The 17984-nt window shown below is 40.9% G+C and overlaps 1 pseudogene across 1 annotated transcript in view; it reads left to right on the forward strand.

Moving 5' to 3' along the window:
* Positions 1-2128: 2128 nt before the first annotated feature.
* Positions 2129-17984, forward strand: part of LOC110067880 (polycystin family receptor for egg jelly-like) — a 33564-nt pseudogene continuing 17708 nt past the window's right edge. The window contains exons 1-10 of the transcript XR_016204296.1: positions 2129-2363; positions 2577-2975; positions 3319-3501; positions 6367-6750; positions 9101-9411; positions 9987-10234; positions 11108-11227; positions 11622-12047; positions 12848-13388; positions 13864-14043. The product of XR_016204296.1 is annotated as a polycystin family receptor for egg jelly-like (transcript). The remainder of the gene's footprint in view (positions 2364-2576; positions 2976-3318; positions 3502-6366; positions 6751-9100; positions 9412-9986; positions 10235-11107; positions 11228-11621; positions 12048-12847; positions 13389-13863; positions 14044-17984) is intronic.

A 17984-nucleotide genomic window follows, 5' to 3' on the forward strand; every position in this document is an offset into this window, starting at 1 on the left:
AACAGAGTCTCTAACAAAGAGACAAGACATTAGAAAGGGATACCCATGTAGGCTTGTCTACATTCATGTCATGATAATCTTCAAACAAGTCCTTTTTTCAGTCACGACTGATTTCCTATCAAGTTGTTATAAAACAGATTAGGCACAATATCTACAGTGGAACTCTCGCCTCACGGCCACGTCGTTTGATACGGTAACCTCGTTAATGCGGCCTGGTCACTTCGTTTTAGAGCCCTGTCACCTCGTTATTACGGCCTGGTCACCTCGTTATTACGGCCGCTTTATTCTGGCCCGAGCTTAAGCCCAGTCACTCGTTCTCTTATTTAAAGAGCCCTTTTAATACGGTCTAGACTACGAGTAGTCCCTCTTTCGCTTAGTCCGTCGTGCGTGACGCGAAAGAAAACCGCGAGAAAAAAAATGGCCGCGCGAAATCCTGGAGGCGAGGAGCGCGCGAAAGGAGGGACTACCGCCTAAGCCCAAGAGTCTGAATTATGCGTTGTTCTCACAACGCAAAAATATGATTGGCTTATGTTAAGAGCGTTGAAAACGTGTTGTCAACATTCGAGATACCTGTGACGTCTTCCAGGAATGTTTTGGAACCGGAGCAAATCGAAGCGTTGGAATCGCGCTTCGCAAGCCGTGATGTTCTTACGAATCTGGCAACAGGCTTTGGAAAGATTTGAATTTATCCAATGTTTTGTTTGGCAAAGCTCTCTGCCTTCAACCCGACTGCGAGCGTGTTAGTGATTTCGCCGCTCAACAGCATCGTCTAAGTCGGCGAATATAAATTCACTGAGCTTGGCCTTTCTGCCGTCCATTTGAAAGAATGAACCGGACTCTCACTTGAAACCGAACATTCACCTGAAATTTTCCGCTGCTATCGGCAAACATTTCACCGCAGTTGGATGATCTCCTATGTATAATGTATAATGTATAATGTAAATTCTCGGTTGAAACTCTGTTGAAATTTTCGCAATAACATTTAGACGCAGCGAAAATCGTTACAAGAGGCCTCTTCCGCCGTCTTCTTTTTAAAACTTCTTTGGCAGTTTCGCTGAACGAACACTGAACGAAGATATACTTCTCACGGCATATGTTTTTGCCTGGCTACTTGAAGAGTAGAGTAGAGCAATTTTATTCAGATCTCCCGGGGCTATTGATAACAGGCGATAATAAGAGGACGTCAAGATGAGAAATCCTACACCGAAAAATCACTCGGCCGTGAAAGGGCAAACTCTTGGGCTTAGGCGGTAGTCCCTCCTTTCGCGCGGCCATTTTTTTCGCGCGAATTTCTTTCGCGTCACGCACGACGTACTAAGCGAAAGAGCGAAAGACGTAGTAAGCGAAAGACGTACTAAGCGAAAGAGTCGTAGTCTAAATACGGTCACCCCGTTAATACGGGCAGATTTTTGTGGCCCGTTGGTGACCGCGTTAACGGGCTTCCACTCGGTGTAGAACGATATCTAAGAACAAGTATCACGATTTGAGGGTTTTACTACGAATTTTTCTGAATTGATCAACTTCCTTTGAGTTTGAATTTAATCCAAACTTTATGATTATTTTCAGCACCTACCCGCGGAGGTAAGTATAATATCTAGAAAGGTAATGGATTTGTTCAAATTCGGCCGTTCACGCTGGGAAATTCTTCAATGTTTTTGTCGAATTTAATTTGCTGCATTTCCTAATTCGGATTATTAAGCGTTTGTTTTCTGAGGTCAGCAGAGTAGAAAAGAGTTAGTTTACAAAAGACTGCAGTGATTCTACGAACCTTTTATTAGTAACGGAAAAAAGAACTCCTCAAAATTAATAGTGAAGGGAAAAAACTATATAAGGTTCTCTAATGATCTTGGTAAATATAATATTTTTGGACAAAACGGAAAAGAATAAGCAAATAAAGATGAGATACCCTACAATAATGAATCTTACTGGTAATTGACTTTTTTTTATGACTGTAACCTCTCTTGTTGTAACAAACTGGTATGGTTTTAATTGAAGTAGATGGTTGTACAAATTACACAGTCCCGAGTGAAGCAGAAACGCTCAAGGAAACGTAGAACCGCCTTACAACAGACACGACAGTAGCCTGGTAAAGGGTTGGTATCGTTTTCAAGAAGAGGCCGGCGATCAGATGCCAGACAAATGTGTTCTTAAGTATCGCTGCGGTACCGAGCGTCCAGGTTGGCTTAATGGTGCACACCCGACAGTCGCTGAAGGAGTGGTGACACGTAAAGTCTGTTACAGTGTAAACGACGACTGCTGTTATTGGAATAAAATCATTAAAGTGAAGAACTGCAGCTCTTATTACGTGTATGAGTTACAGAAGACACCTTCGTTCAGTCGCTATTGTGGTAACGCCGGCGCAGGTAAGTTGCATCGATGAATTGTGTTAATAGCCAACCTGAATGACTGAAAATATACCATGAGCCTGAAATATGTTGACAAACCTAGAATGTCAGACAAAATAAGAATAAATAAGCTAATATAACAAACCTGAACAAAAATAAAGATAAGATACCCCGCAAAAGGGAATATAATTTTGTCATAACTGTAGCTAACTGGTTTGCTTTTATTTGAAGTGGATGGTTGTACAAATTACACAGTCCTGAGTAAAGCAGACCACGCTCAAGGAAACGCAGAACCGCCTCATTACAGAACCGATTTTTGGTTACCGGTGGGCCCGGTAACGTTTTGGTTTCGTTTCCAAGGAGCTCCCGGGGATCAGATGCCGGACAAATGTGTTCTCAAGTATCGCTGCGGTACTGAACCTCCAGGTTGGCTTAATGATGCACACCCGACAGTCGCTGAAGGAGTGGTGACACGTCAAGTCTGTTTCAGTATAAGCAGCGACTGCTGTTATAGGAATAACATCATCAAAGTGAAGAACTGCAGTTCTTACTACGTGTATGAGTTACAGAGGACAAGTGATAATCAGCCTGATGGCGATTCAGCTCGCTATTGCGGTAACGCCGGCGCAGGTAAGTTACATTGATCAGTTGTGTTAGTAGCCAACCTGAATAACTGAACATATACCATGAGCCTGAAACATGTTGACAAACCTAGAATTTCAAACAAAATAAGAATAAATAAGCTAATATAACAAACCTGAATCAAAATAAAGATAAGATACCCCACAAAAAGGAATATAATTTTGTCATAACTGTAACTAACTGGTTTGTTTATTTTATCGTTGTTTTTTTATTTATCATTGTTTATTTATCATTGTTTGTTTACATTGGTCCTAAAAAGCCCCAATGGGGAGTGGCCAATGACGTATACATTTTCTTTTTTTTTTTGTTTTTGTTTTGTTTTTACTTGAAGTGGATGGTTGCACAAATTACACAGTCCTGAGCGAAGCAGACCGCGCTCAAGGGAACGCAGAACCGCCTCATTACAGAGACGATAGTAGCCTGGTAACGGGTTGGTATCGTTTCCAAGGAGCTGCCGGGGATCGGATGCCGGACAAATGTGTTCTCAGTTATCGCTGCGGTACTGAGCGTCCAGGTTAGCTTAATGGTGCACACCCGACAGTCGCTGAAGGATTGGTGACACGTCAAGTCTGTTTCAGTGTAAACGACCGCTGCTTTAATTTGAATAACATCATTAAAGTGAAGAACTGCAGCTCTTACTACGTGTATGAGTAACAGAGGACAAGTTATCATCTGCTTGTTGGGGGTCGAGCTCGCTATTGTGGTAACGCCGGCTCTGGTAAGTTGCATTGATCAGTTGTGTTAATAGCCAACCTGAATGACTGAAAATATATCATGAGCCTGAAATATGTTGACAAACCTCCCGGCGTATCTAATCGAACAAATTCGAACCAAAATTCAATCGAACTCAATTGAAGACCGCATTGTTTGATTGAGGTCGGTAATCGAACAAAATCGATCATCTATTTTGCTGTGACTTAGGTCAGAGAGTTTGTTAACAGAGGGAAACAATTCGAGAGGAAAGGACGTTTCTTCCGTGAGCTAATAATACGTCCAACACTGTTATCGAAAGAGCTCCTTTGCGACCAGCATTAACTCGCCAAGCACAACCTGCAAGTGCACTGTCCAAAAACTCGACTTCTCACTGGCAGTTTACCCATCATTACCCCTAGACTTGGGTAATAAACAATATACTGGATGAAGTTTTTGTGATATCCAGAATAATCCATGTCGAGGTAGGGGTTATCGGCCGAAGCTAAAGGCTGAGGCTGATAACCCCTCAGTACCTCGACCTTGATTATTCTGGATACCACAAAAACCGAATCTAATAAATTGTTTTATTATACACTGAACGAAAGAAAATGGAAGTCACATTTTTGCTTCTTCACTGACAGCAAGCAACACAAGGCGCGCGAACTGGACACGACACTGCGGTCCTACATGGCATGACTACCCGTGACCTTGAGTGCCCTTGACATGTTATTGTATAATCTGCAGCTAGATGACGTCACAGGCGCTGATTTCGAAAATTCACTGTACGCTTTCGGCTAATCAGAAAAGAGATAGTGAGTCCAATGTATAATAATGACGGTTAGCGGTCAATAGATAATCTCCGTCCTCGGGGAGGGTACTCCCAGAAAAATTGGTTGGGGTTGTGCGGCCACTTTCCCAAAACCCTTACCCGTCAATTATCATGTGATAAAAATCTCGAGACCAAAATGGCCAAAATCGATACCCTATTTCTGACCAAAACGGCCTAAAAATCATACCCTACGTATACAGCCAATTAGTACTATTTTCTAACACAATAAAATGAAATTGCTGCTTGTTAATTGGAAAGCCACTGTTGGCTTTTCTAGAATTTTCGATCAACGAAGAAATGAATGAGCTACGGTAAATATTCTCGATACATTACCAAGGACAGAGATATCTTTGACAGACGAGTATAATTCGAGACGAAAGCAGGCTTCCCCCGCAAGCAGCCCTAATATGTCAAAGTGTTTGTGGAGAGGATTTAGATAAAGTTTTGAACGACTAGTGGATTTAGACCAAAACAATTAGACTATTCGATCGCTCTCGATTTCTATCCGTGATAGGTGACTCATTAAGCTCAAAATCTAATAGTTAACTATTGCCTCAATAGCCACGTTTTAGCGTCTTAGGGGAGTTCCGACAGCAGAGTCTCTAATATCTCAATTCACGAAAAAAGCTGAACAAAACGTTTAGCTGCTTTCTCAACATGAGTCTCATTCGAATTTTTTTTGCATGGGTTTTCCTGCGTTTTACCGTAGCCAAATTTCGACATTTGAAACGACATCGACGACGTCGTGACCTCCTACAACATATTTTGTAGCCCAGCCCTGCCACTCGGTAAATAAGCTCAAACGTTTGTGCCAATCCGAGCGTGCACTGGAACTAAACCTCGTTTTTGTGTTAGCCGTGGCTTTATTAAGATATATGGATTGCTATTCGCACTTAAGTTTAGAAGCTGAGAGAAACAAGCCCCTCCCCTACTCGCCCCCCCCCCTAAAGTAATAACAGTGGAACATAGAAAAAAGGAAACATTTTCCTAAGTTATTACTTTGTTCACTTGTAACTGATTAAGTTGATTTCCTATACAGCATGTGTTCCACCGGGAGAATTCCTTGAAGGATCGAGTGGATACTTTTCAAGCCCGAATTTTCCAAACAGCTTCTACACAAACAGCAATTGTACCTGGAATATCACAGTGCCCATTGGCCGAATTATTAAACTAATCTTCTTCAGCTTCACTTTGGAGCAAAACCAAAGCTCAGCGTGTATTGGAGAGCCAGGGGGGCTAGAGTTTTTATCACTAATGTTGCTTCGGATGATGGCGCTCAAGAATTTCAGATATGTGGGCGAGAACTTCCTGCTCCAGTGTACTCTGTCGGAAATACCATCCAAGTTAGGCTGCGATCTGTTGCCAATGGTTACCCAGGATTTAATGCATTTTATGAAACGATAGATGGACTACTACGTAAGTATGAAGATATGATTGATCATCGCAGTTATACACACAACTTAAGCAGTTGTGAGATTAAAGTCTTCAGGCTTTAATTTCACAACTGCTTAAGTTGTTTGTATAACTGCGACAATCAATCATACCTTCATATCTTTCTCCGCAGTTCAGATATATGATCTTTTATATATTCACTTGAATATAGTCGTATAGTCAGTCGTATAGATCAATATATGATCTTTCATATATTCACTTGAACATAGTCGTATATTCACCATACTATAAATTAAATTATTTCAAAATGAAAAAAATATCTAAGTAGAAAACCTCCCTAAAAAGCTTTAAACATGCAGTAAAATTAACTTTCATCTATTCCTAAGATTACTTAATGTGTGCGTTGCGCAGTGTATGTATTGAAGTTACCTGAAACGGTTTTCCTTTTTGGTTTTCTCGTTTCAGTGTGTCCTAGAAACATCACCCTTACTGAGACATCAGGTGTTATTACTGGTCCTTTTTACCCCAGAAAGTATCCAGATAACCTGAACTGCAGTTGGCAGATAACAGCACGCCAGGGAAACCGTGTTAAGCTAGAAATTGACATGGGTCTAAAAATACAGCAATGCGGTCCCCAAAACGCGTGCACGTGTGATTATCTGCAAATTCAAAATGGCTTATGGGCTGATCCCGATTCAAATGACAAAATATGTGGCGCACCTGGTGAGACTACAACATATTACTCAATTCTTGAGATCCTGAAAGTGCTATTTGTCTCTGATGATACGCAGTCCAAGCAGTATGACGGATTTTCAGCAACTTACACGCAACTGAGTTACACTTCCCCAAGTAAGAAATAAATTTATTTGTTATTGAGCCACAACAAGAGAGAATTATGTATTTGGGAAAATGATTCTCGCTGCTCTCTGATCCTATCTGGTAATTTTTATAACGTTAGTGGCACTCGTTTTTTCTCTTTTTTTTTGGGACCTGGAAGCTAGTTCCCCCGGCCTTGTGGTGACAACCTAATGGCAAAACAGCAGACCATAAAACCGGTTCACGATCTGATGCCAAAAGGTAACTAAATTTTTTTGAAGATCCATTCCAGTTCTTCACTTGATTGAGGATTTGAAGAGCAATGTTCTGTGACCCATCAAACTAGAATGATAACATACCAAACATTTTCTAGCCTAGCCCTTCCACTCAGTCAATGTTTTACTGAATCAGAGCAGTGCAGAATCCAACTGTGATATGACTATATGTTTTGGCATGGTTTTCTATATATCTAACCTCTAACGTTAGTAGGCGTTTTAGATATCAAATATACCGGAGCAATCCCACCAATATAGCCACGTGTAGCCACACCCAACCCCCTAAGAAAACCCTCCCGTTTTTCTTCAATATTGGGTCGCCAGCCAGAGTTTCGATGTCAGACCAGGCCCTTAAGAGATGCCAACCTAAAAAAAGTTAAAATCCTTGAGATCACCAGCTTTATCTTCTAGATCCTAAAAACAACGTGGTTCAAAAAGTAAACTCCGCTTTCACCACAAAAATGCGTCAAATATCCAGATAAAATTCCCATAAGATGCCAATTGCAAAAAATAAAGAAACATTAACCAAAATGAGTGTGAAAATTGTAGTTTTGCGCCGTTTCTTCATATCCTAGAGATTATAAGACTTGTACAAGATTTACCCTGTATCCGGAAGACTCCCAGATAATTCGTAGTAACTGACTGAAATCAAGACAAACTCATCAAAGTCCCCGACCAATAGTGTGGTGGCTTATGGTGATTTTAAGGCTAGATCGTTACAGAGTGGAAGAAAGCATGACATTTGGCACAAAGAATCTTGTTGGCATAAGAAACAAATTTAGCCTGGGTGCCACGTGATTCGATGATCGGGGGGGGGGGTGGGGAAGACACGTCATTTCAATTCTCGATAAGCTTCATTAGCATGCAAACGAGGCTGATAAATCAATCCATAGTTTTTATGCTTTTGATCACCAAATTAAACCAAAATACGTCAACAGCTTGTAAATTAGGCTGTGTGGTTCACTTAGATAGCCTTAACGTGTTTATGTCAAGTGAAAATAACATGCCGGTTTCTTGCTTTTTCGCTCATGTTAAATGATCTGACTTCAGAGCACTGATGCAGTTGAGTTTGAAATGGTTTTTTTTTTTTTTTAATATAGTTTTGCTTTGGTTTTTCATTAAGCGAATGAGAAACTGAGGAAATAGAAAAATATACAATCGCTGCCACGTATGCAAAGGATAATATACAAACGGTGCCAAGCGCGGGAAAATATGCAAAAGGCGCCAAATACGGGAAACGCGAGTCCAGGAATTCAGTTGGGGGTCAGTTTTGGATTATGTCGAAAGTGTGATCTGTAAACAACCTTTAATCATGGGCTAACTTCGTTCAGGCAACACGAGGTAAGACAAACAGAATATTTGATTACCTGACGATGCAATTTAAGCTTGAGATGGCCGGCGAAATAGATTAATTTTAAGAGGCCAACTTTCTATGAACAGAATGCTTGGTTTCTACTTTGGGTAGATAGTTATTTAATTGAATTCAGATTCTTTGGGCTACTGTTAACTGTTTATTACGGCAAAAAAGAATAATTTCGGAAGGGTATTTTAAACGAAGTTCAGAACTTGACTACCAAGCGACGATGAAACTGCACCAGCTTTAAGTTCCCAACAATCAAGTACTGGAAATGCCTATCGTCTATCGAGAGAGTGGGCCAGAATCAGTACAAGAATTTTGTAAAGACAGTGATCGAAGATAGAACTGTATCGATTCATGATACCATCAAGAAAAATTCTCTGCCGCTGTTTAAACGACAAAAGCCCAAGCCAAAAACAAAGTCAAAGCAGCAAGTAAGTGCACTGGGAAGCGATTGCAACCTTTTCAGCCGTTTGTACATTGCCACCCAGCATCGAAGCGAAGACCTAGACGAATATTTTATGCACGAAAACCAGCCCTACCCACCATCTCTCTCCGAGTACAAAGCAGCCTGATCCACCTCCACTCTACAATTATAAGATCGATCTTTGATGGACCAGCTGTTGTTCACGCCCTTCTATCCACAACTGTTTCCACCTTTGATAGCTATGCTGAAAACGTCTTTATCCCATTCATTCTGAATCATCTCCAATCAAGTAAACGAGTGGATATTGTTTGGGATACGTACAAGGCGAACAGTATCAAGGATTCAACCGAAAGAGAGGTAAGAGTCAGAGAAGAAAAGTAACAGGTGACACCAAGATTCCTCCAAACTGGAAAGCATTTCTTCAAGACAGTAACAACAAGAAAGAACTCTTTGCCCTCCTGACAAGCAGAGTTTCAAACTCCCAGTTTCCCGAGAACAAGGAAGTGAACATCACCTCAGACGAATCTGTAGTCTCAAGCAGAGGTTCTACCGATATACAGAGATGTGACCACGAGGAAGCCGACACAAGAATTGCTGTACATGTTCAACACGCGCTGAACAAAGGATGCAGTCAGGTTTTTGTCCGCACAGTGGATACGGATGTTCTTGTCATAATGATAGGGATTTTTCGTGACTTAATCACTTTGTATCCGTCTGCAGCCATCTGGATTTGTTTGGGCATGGGGAAATATGTCCAATACATCACTGTGAATGCCGCATGCGAATTTCTTGGCCCTGAAACGTCTCGGGCACTCCCTATGTTTCGTTCATTCACTAGATGCGGCACGACCTCCTGTTTCTTTGCCAAGGGTAAGAAGTCCGCCTAGGACGCATGGGAGTCATTCCCTGACGTGACAGAGGCATTTAAATTCCTGCAAGATCACCCTTATTACCAGCTGGACAAGGATGATTCCATCTTCAAACAATGTAAATGAAGCCCGCAAAGAAATTTTCACCAAAAGGAACAGGACCCTAGAGAACATCCCTCCCACAGAGGTAATTTGAGCTCGCAACATTTCGTAAGGAGTGAAATTCAGGCTTTCGACTTATTCTACTGTTCTTATTTATTTGATGCCGTGTTTCTGTAGTAATAAATGTGTAACGACAGGGACAAAAGTAGCAAAGCTGAATTCTAATTTTGCTTATGTAGGACTCGCTATTACAGCACGCTTTAAGAGCAGTTTACCAAAGTAGCATCTGGTACACAAGCCTGCAGGCCGTTCAGATGGTTCCTTCACCCGAGGGATGGGGTTGGTGTGACATGGATGCCACGTGGAAACCTGTCTGGATGACCCTTCCTGAAGCGGCCAAAGCCTGTCTAGAACTCCTTAAATGTGGTTGCAAACAAGAATGTGCTGGCAGATACAAATGTATCAAAGCTAATCTCCCTTGTACAGGGTTATGTCAGTGTTCAGGAGAATGCAGCAATAATTAACATTAACCTGATCTTAATAGAATGTGTTTCAAATTCCGTGTTGCCAGTCAGTTTTCAAAGTTTTCTTGATAGCTGGTAACCTCAGACGCCCCCCTCCCCCCGACACATCTCCGTGATTTGATTTTTTTCGAGCTTGTCATAAATAATATTTTGGCCGTACGACTTGCAGTTTACGATATAAATATAATCACGGGATGTGTGTGCTTTTCTTAGTTTACTCCATTCTGTAATGACATTCTCGTTATGTATTCAGTATGTGCGAGAAAACAAAAATCTCGAGGTGTGATTGTCAGGTGATTACACCATAATTACTATTAAATCTTTGTGAAATAAATAGAGTACCCAAATGATTATTTCTAATGTTCTTAAACAAATATTAACCGATTATTTTACAACATTTTAATATAAAAGCCTCGTTTTCATGCTGGCAAAGAGTGTCGCAAATTGAATTGCGTGTCACGCCCCCCCCCCCCGGATAATCGGATCATGTGGCACCCAGCCTAAATCTGTTCGGAGGACCAAAATGAGTTTGTGTGCCAAATTTTATGCTTTCTCCCAGCCGGTAACGATGTTTTCCTTAAGTCACCTCACTACAAAGTCTAATGAATCAACTTTATATAGGCATTGACGTATTTTCAAAGGGGTTCTCCCAGATAGCAGTGAAGGGGAATTCAAGATAGACATAAGCGTTATTAGTAACTAAAACATTCACTCTGCATTTTCTTTTGTGATGGGTATGCGCGATGACTATCGTAATAAGGCGAACTAAGAACATCATCATAATTGTAATTAAAACATTATGTATTTTTTGAAATGTTCTGATCATGATTTTGCAGGCTCGTCAAGTCATTCTTTTATATCAGCGCCCTCAGCCATTTCATCATCCTTTTCAGCCTCTCAGACAACACCATTCAATGTGCTGCCAGCAACATTGACAAAGAAGATCTCAGCAACAAGTACAAGTGTTGATGTTTTTTCAATGCGGTGATGCGGTGAATAAAATCTCAACTTGGAGTGTTGCGGTGTTCTCAAACCCTACGGTGTGCGATGTTTGTGTTTTTCACGCTGCGGTAACCCGGAGCTCAGTGGTCGGTAGACACGTGGAGAAGCGAGGACAGAAACATTGTGTTTATTTTGTGGAAAATTGTTGAGGTATAAACAGTATTATTTTAAGTGTAGATGAACGAATTATGGCACTGAAAGTACGTGTTTCGTTGACTTTTCTTGCGGTGATGCGGTGTTCGTTAATTTTTGTTGTTGTTGCGGTGTTGCGGTGTTGAGGTGTTTAGAACCCCGCGATGTCCCCCTCAATACATACGATATGTGTAAACTAATGAAAGTTGTCATTTGATGGAATTTAGATGGAAAGTCCTACCAAAGAAAACCGAACCTCATCGCTGTCATCTATGGTGGTGCCGAAGCAATCCAAGGACAAAACGAAAACATCACGATTAATGCATCACTTTCCTATGACCCGGTTGTTGGACTAGGGAACCACTCCGGGATGAACTTCACCTGGCGTTATGGTGAGATCAAAGGTAACTATTCTGGCCTACAGACAGCTGCAAGCGACTCCTTCACAGGAATGAACCAGTCAAATGTTCATTATATTGGGAATGATTCTGGACTTGAAGTTACATTCAATACTGCCTCTTCCATGTTCCAGGACCTGACGACCTTAGTAGTTAAACTGGTGGTGGCAAAAGATTATCGCAGCTCAAGTGATCATCAAGTTATACATTTGGTAAAAGGGGATCCGCCTCAAATATCTCAACGGTATGAAAGTTGTTTCATTGTTTATCAACTCTGTCATTTGCCCCCTGGTCTGCAGTCTGCATTTGACCCCCGGTCTGCAGTTTACAGTCAGCAGTCCTTAGTCTGCAGTTTACACTAACTGCTCAAGAATCTATAATGTTGATTCTATTCTCTGCATTATTATATGGTACAGGTAGTGGCAGATGTCCAGCTGATAACACCACGACTTCACACCAAACAAAATAACTTAAGCGGCTATTAAGTCCAGTTGGAGCATAGTTGGATAAATTACCTAATATTCAAGAAATAAACAGAATTGAATGGTTAATAAAACATTAATTTATTAAAATGCCAGTACACCTGAGAGCAGTGCATTAATTAACAGCACGTGCTTCAGAAGACACAAGAGACAAACATAGGACATTAATAGATTTTTCAGTTATTTTACTTATTTATTTATTTTTATTTATTTATTTTTTTCAATTCTTCATGGGTAACTGGTGGTCCCAAACCAATGCTTGTCACTGGTTCTGGATGCAATTGGTACCCTGGTTCACTTTAGTACTTTTAGTTCTTATTTCTTCTTTTCCTTGAAATTTCTTTTGCCATTAACCGACAAGATTCTTGATACTAATGTGAGAATAGCATGACATCCATGAGAAGAAAGAACTGCTTATTAGCACATAGCCATGAAATAAACAAGTGCAGTTACTCAAAGATTGTTTGTTTGTTTGATATGATAGGTGTTACCTCCTTCCTAGAATAAAAGCTGTTCAAAGGCATTTTTCATGACATAATATTTAATTTCATTTGATTTTCAGATGTATAATAAATTGTGAACCTAAAGTCAGTCCATCAGTTAAACTAAGTATCCAGTCACAGCGCTATGGAGCGCACTGCTCCAAGATATCTGCATACCAATGGATACTTTACGAACAATACCCATCTGCCACAAATAATGACACTGTTTGGAGGAAAATACAAGATTTGCAACTTATCACAACTACGTCCCTCGATTTTAGCAGCTTTGTAATCAAAGAGGACTCCCTTGATGACGGAAAGAACTACCGCCTGGCAGTGTTTGTTCAAACTATGGACGGTCAACAAGGAATGAGTACTCGCGACATCTCCACTTCATCACCACCTAAAGGGGGAACATGTTCCATCACTCCATCAAATGGCACATCACTGGAGACTGTTTTTAACCTGAGCTGTAGTGACTGGGAAAGTGACAGCACCCCCCTACATGGGCTGTTGTACTATGGCTATAGTAGTGATGTTAACTCATGGCTGCCATCTGGAAAGCTGTCTTGGAATTATACTGTGAAGTTCAATGTCACAGTGACTCATTTCTCCGTGCAGGTACAGTATCCTTGATTATATTAACTCTTGCATCACATTACATGCATATTAAATGACAGGTTGTTACTTTTAACAACCAGTAACGGTATGTGAAGGTGAATTAATCAACATGACACGAGCGTGGGACAAAGAAAAATTCTGAGTCCCCGACAGGAATTGAACCCATGACCTCCCAAACACCGGGCGGGCGCTCTATCCCCTGAGCTATGAGAACTCATGGAGAGCAGGGCCATTTAACTGAGTTCATATATGATAGGTGTCCTGCATACTGCCAGGATCAACGCTATCGAATTCATCGTGAGTAGTGATAAGTTAATAAAGATTTGGGGACTCAGAATTTTTCTTTGTCCCACGCTCGTGTCATGTTGATTAATTCACCTTCACATTTCATTACCGAGCTTAAAAAAATTCACCATCTTTATTAACTTATCAGTAACGGTATGTTGTCACATATTGCACGTGGATATTTCTGTAGGTTGAACCATTTCCAGAGCTCTTGAGACCAGATCAAATCAGCAGACGTATAACAGCAAATGACAGCGAGTTTTATAATGCAATCAAAGATGGGGATCTCAGCAAGGCAGAACGAATAGCAAATGCGATCCTTCAAGCACTTTTAGAAGATACCACAATGGACTCAACAAAAATATCCGAGGTAATGAACTAGCTTTCATTAAATTGCTATTTATTTAACTACATGCAGTTTTTTTCCTGCAACGTAGTTCAAAAGTTATCATTTCATCCAGACTATGAGTAGTCCCTCTCTAATTAGTCTTGCTTTGTCCGTCGAGTATGACGCGAATGAGAACCGTGAGAAAAAATGGCTGCATGAAATCCAGGGGCAAGAAGCGCTTCTCGACCCAAGGATGTTAGGCAGCCATTTTTTCCTTGCAGTCTATTCAGAGTCTCGCTTGATGGACTAAGTGGAAGAGGAACTACTCCTAGTCTACATATCGTCAGAGAAGCATAAATTTAATTATGAGTTGAGTTCTGTTTCTGTACATTTAATCAGATTCACTCAACTTGTTCAGTTGTTATAAGTTGCAACTAGTACAGGTATTTCACAACTTGATTGGTTGATTGTTTTTTGATCCTCTCCCTAATTTGCTCTATATTAAGGACCCGGTCAACACTGTTACAGTAATTAAATGTGGTTATGAACATTTGAGTTCCTTAAACAAAGTAACCTCAGTTCATCGTGTTCTAGCCTGCAGAGCAGGCGAGATTTTTTCGAGCGAGCGCTCACATCGTAAAAAGTTTAGCCGCCATCTTGAATTTTTCATGCAGTGGAAGACTGGGGAGAGAAAGAAAGTTTTACCAAGGGGGTGAATGATAGGCAAGAGAAAGGATAGGGGAGGGGTGGAGCGAAGAAAATCTCGCCTGCCCGAGGTCATTGTTCTTTTAGGAAACTCCGTTCGCCCACGAACGGAGTTTCTGATTGGTGCGGCTTGACCCTGCCTGTCAATTGTCTGTCAGTTAGTTTCGTTTCGTTCGTGCGGGTAAGAAACATGGCAAACTCTGTCGAAAGTGATGTTGTTAGTTCCGCTCGCGAGGAATCTCTCAAGCGTTTATGTGAACTTGGAATGTCTCGCGAATTATGAACGGAGCAAAAAGACGCAATTTCCACACTGGTATCCGGAAAAGATCTGTTGGCAGTACTACCCACTGGCTTTGAGAAAAGCTTAATATTTATGTAAAATGGGGTTGACTAGCCTACACGACTTCTACGGTTCGTGACATTTGCACATTTGCCGTTCTCTGTTCGGTAACTCGACCTTTCTTGTCGCTTCACTCGTGTTCATGAAAGGCACTTCATGTTGTGTAATAAGGAGGAATTTTAAGCGGAGTTGAGCCGTTAGATCGTGCTATGGCAAATTTTTATAAGTCAAAGGTCTGCATGGTTTGCGCTGTTATCTGCATGTCGACTCGTTGAGTTTGACACCTCTGTAATTTGCCATGTGTTTATGCATTGTTTAGGCTCATTTCTATTGCAAGATATGCTTTTAAGTCTCCACGAATTTGTTTTTGAGGGACAAAATATGAAATTTACCGTGAACATGTTGCTTACTTGCATTCTATATTGTGACACCGGGCTGCGGCTGTGACTAGAACTGTTTACAAGCACAGTAGGTAGATCCTTATCACGGATATCATATTTGTTCTTGTACGATTTTCTTCGGAGACGCTGTAGCTTTACTTTGAGAAAGCTATACGTTTGTCTAGAGACATTCTTATGTTTCTTGCAGCTATCTGATCGAGCTTATGTTTCTCTTGCTCGATGTATAGGTTTATTCCTCCTTTGGTTGTTCTGGCACCACATGATTCAAGTGTAGCTGTTTACGCGCAAGTTCCGTTAACTGTTTTGCCTGTTTTATATGCCATTGTTCGGCTTAGTTCAGGCAAGACCATGGTTTCAATCCTCCATGTGGATCTCATCAGTTGCCGGTATTTCTAAAATACTCTGTGCGTCTGAAGTCGCTAGCGCAACAAGTACCTCTGTGAGAATGCAAGACATCCTGCGGCTTGGCACAAACTTCTCGTGGTGTGTACCCTTGCGAGACTTCCGGTGTCGAGAAAACCTCATTTTGATTGGTTACCCGCTCATTTCCGGAAATGCAGTGAAGCGCAACTAATCAGGAGGTGTTTCGCATTTTAATGGGCTTTTCGGGCAAGCGTCTTCTCATTTTTCCCCTCCCCCATCCCCCACCGTCTAACATGGCGGTCTAAAAAGGTGGTCGCAAGGTTGTAATGCTTACTCGCCCCAATAAGACGCCTGCACTGCAGGCTAATCGTGTTCAAACATGAGGAAATCAAAACTATATGATTTGTTCAAAACATAGCCTGCGTGGAGATGTCTACTTTCACAAGAGAAAAGTGAGGTCTGTGAAGCCAGGCACGTTTCCTGACATTTGCCTTTGTCTTTTCACTGTTGGCTTCCAAGCTATTTAGCTCCATTCTTGTTTCTGAAGGCTAGGGTAAATTGGCAATGGTAATGATAACTTAATTAATACACAGTTAATCTTTCAGCAAAGATTATAAAATGGTAAAAGATCAAATAATTATCCCTAATTAAACTAACCTAAACTACATACTAAGAGCTGCTTTACAAGGATGCCGTGTTAAAACTCATTCAAAACTGTGGTGATGTATGTTGCGTTTAAAATCATGTAAACATGTTGTTGCATGAAGGTCACTGGATTATTGGCTGTTCCACAGCCTGGCTCCACTGCAAGAGGAACTCTTCTTCAAATAATTGGTGCGGGGCTGCAGAAGAGCCAATTTATTTTCAGTATTCCTTAATCAATATGATGTTATGTCGTTTTGAAACACAAATCTAGAACTCAGATACTCAGGGGTCATCCCATGTAAAGATTTGTACATCATAAAAGCAGCTGATTCAAATCTTCGATATTTGAGTTTACGCCAACCGAGTGCCCGGAACAATTCATCAATATTAAAGTCATAATTGGCACACATTAAAATACGGGCTGCACAATTTTGGAGCTTCTGAAGCTTTTCAGAGAGACCACTGCCACAGTTGCCCCAGACAACACTACAGTAATTAAAATATGGTTGAACAAGTTAAAGGTTATAAGATGTTGTATTCGCTTAATTGCGTCCAATGCAGAAGAAATCTTTTTGCAAATGTTCTGTATATGACATCCCCGGTTCATATTTTGGTCGATGTGCACACCAAGAGGTTTCGTAGATGACATCTGCTTCACTGGATGGTCATTTATACTCATTCTGAAAGAAGGAATTTCAGGAAATGTTGATATCTGCTGTCTCGACGCAACTAACATAACCTCAGTTTTTATATGGGTATGGTATGTTGTGTTATTAAGAGGTGTTTTAATGAAGTGCAAGTATCTGTGTTGAATCCGTTTGACTACAGTGATAACAAATGTTTATAGCTCATAGCTAGGTCTGCATGGTGTCCAATTTAGCGCCTCTGTTGTGTAGTTTGGCATAATTATATTTTGCTAGGCGGTTTCCCTCCGGTGATCTATACATGTAACTCTCTAGAGCAGAATGCTACAAATAAGGGACTGATTTCCCAATAGGGGCCTGGCACTAGTTTATCAGACCAGTGCGTTGTTCTTGTGTTATCTCTTTGTCATTCTTAAGCAAGAATGATCGCTGTGATTAATGAGTATTTTAATGAAATGGATGGATTCTTATTACCCACCATTGTCAACAGTATTCTGTCTTTCTGCTACTAGGTGTCGTGAAAAAAACAGCACTCAACCGGACGTGTCAAGTCAATAAGAAAAATACCAAACATTAAACCTCATATTGAACACCACATAAATAATGTCAAGTATCTTGTGTTGAAACACAGATAGCTGTTCACAGTCAACTTTTAACGAGGCTAATTGTCAAGCAACCAATGAATGAGTTGCCAATAATCGGATACCTGTGTTTGCGCGAAGAACTCTGGGATCGTCAGGGGGCAAACATTGCTAGTCGCTAGAAGGAAATGTATGGCGAAAAGTTGTTTCGAGGTACAAGAAAACGATTTTTGAGAGAGATCAGTGCTTTTTCGCCGTCGTTTTTATTGCGAATGGATTTGGGCAATGTTGATATCTGGAATAT

Source organism: Orbicella faveolata, unplaced genomic scaffold, assembly GCF_042242905.1.
Source record: "Orbicella faveolata isolate gen_17 unplaced genomic scaffold, um_ofav_v1 contig_12, whole genome shotgun sequence".
NCBI lineage: Eukaryota > Metazoa > Cnidaria > Anthozoa > Scleractinia > Merulinidae > Orbicella > Orbicella faveolata.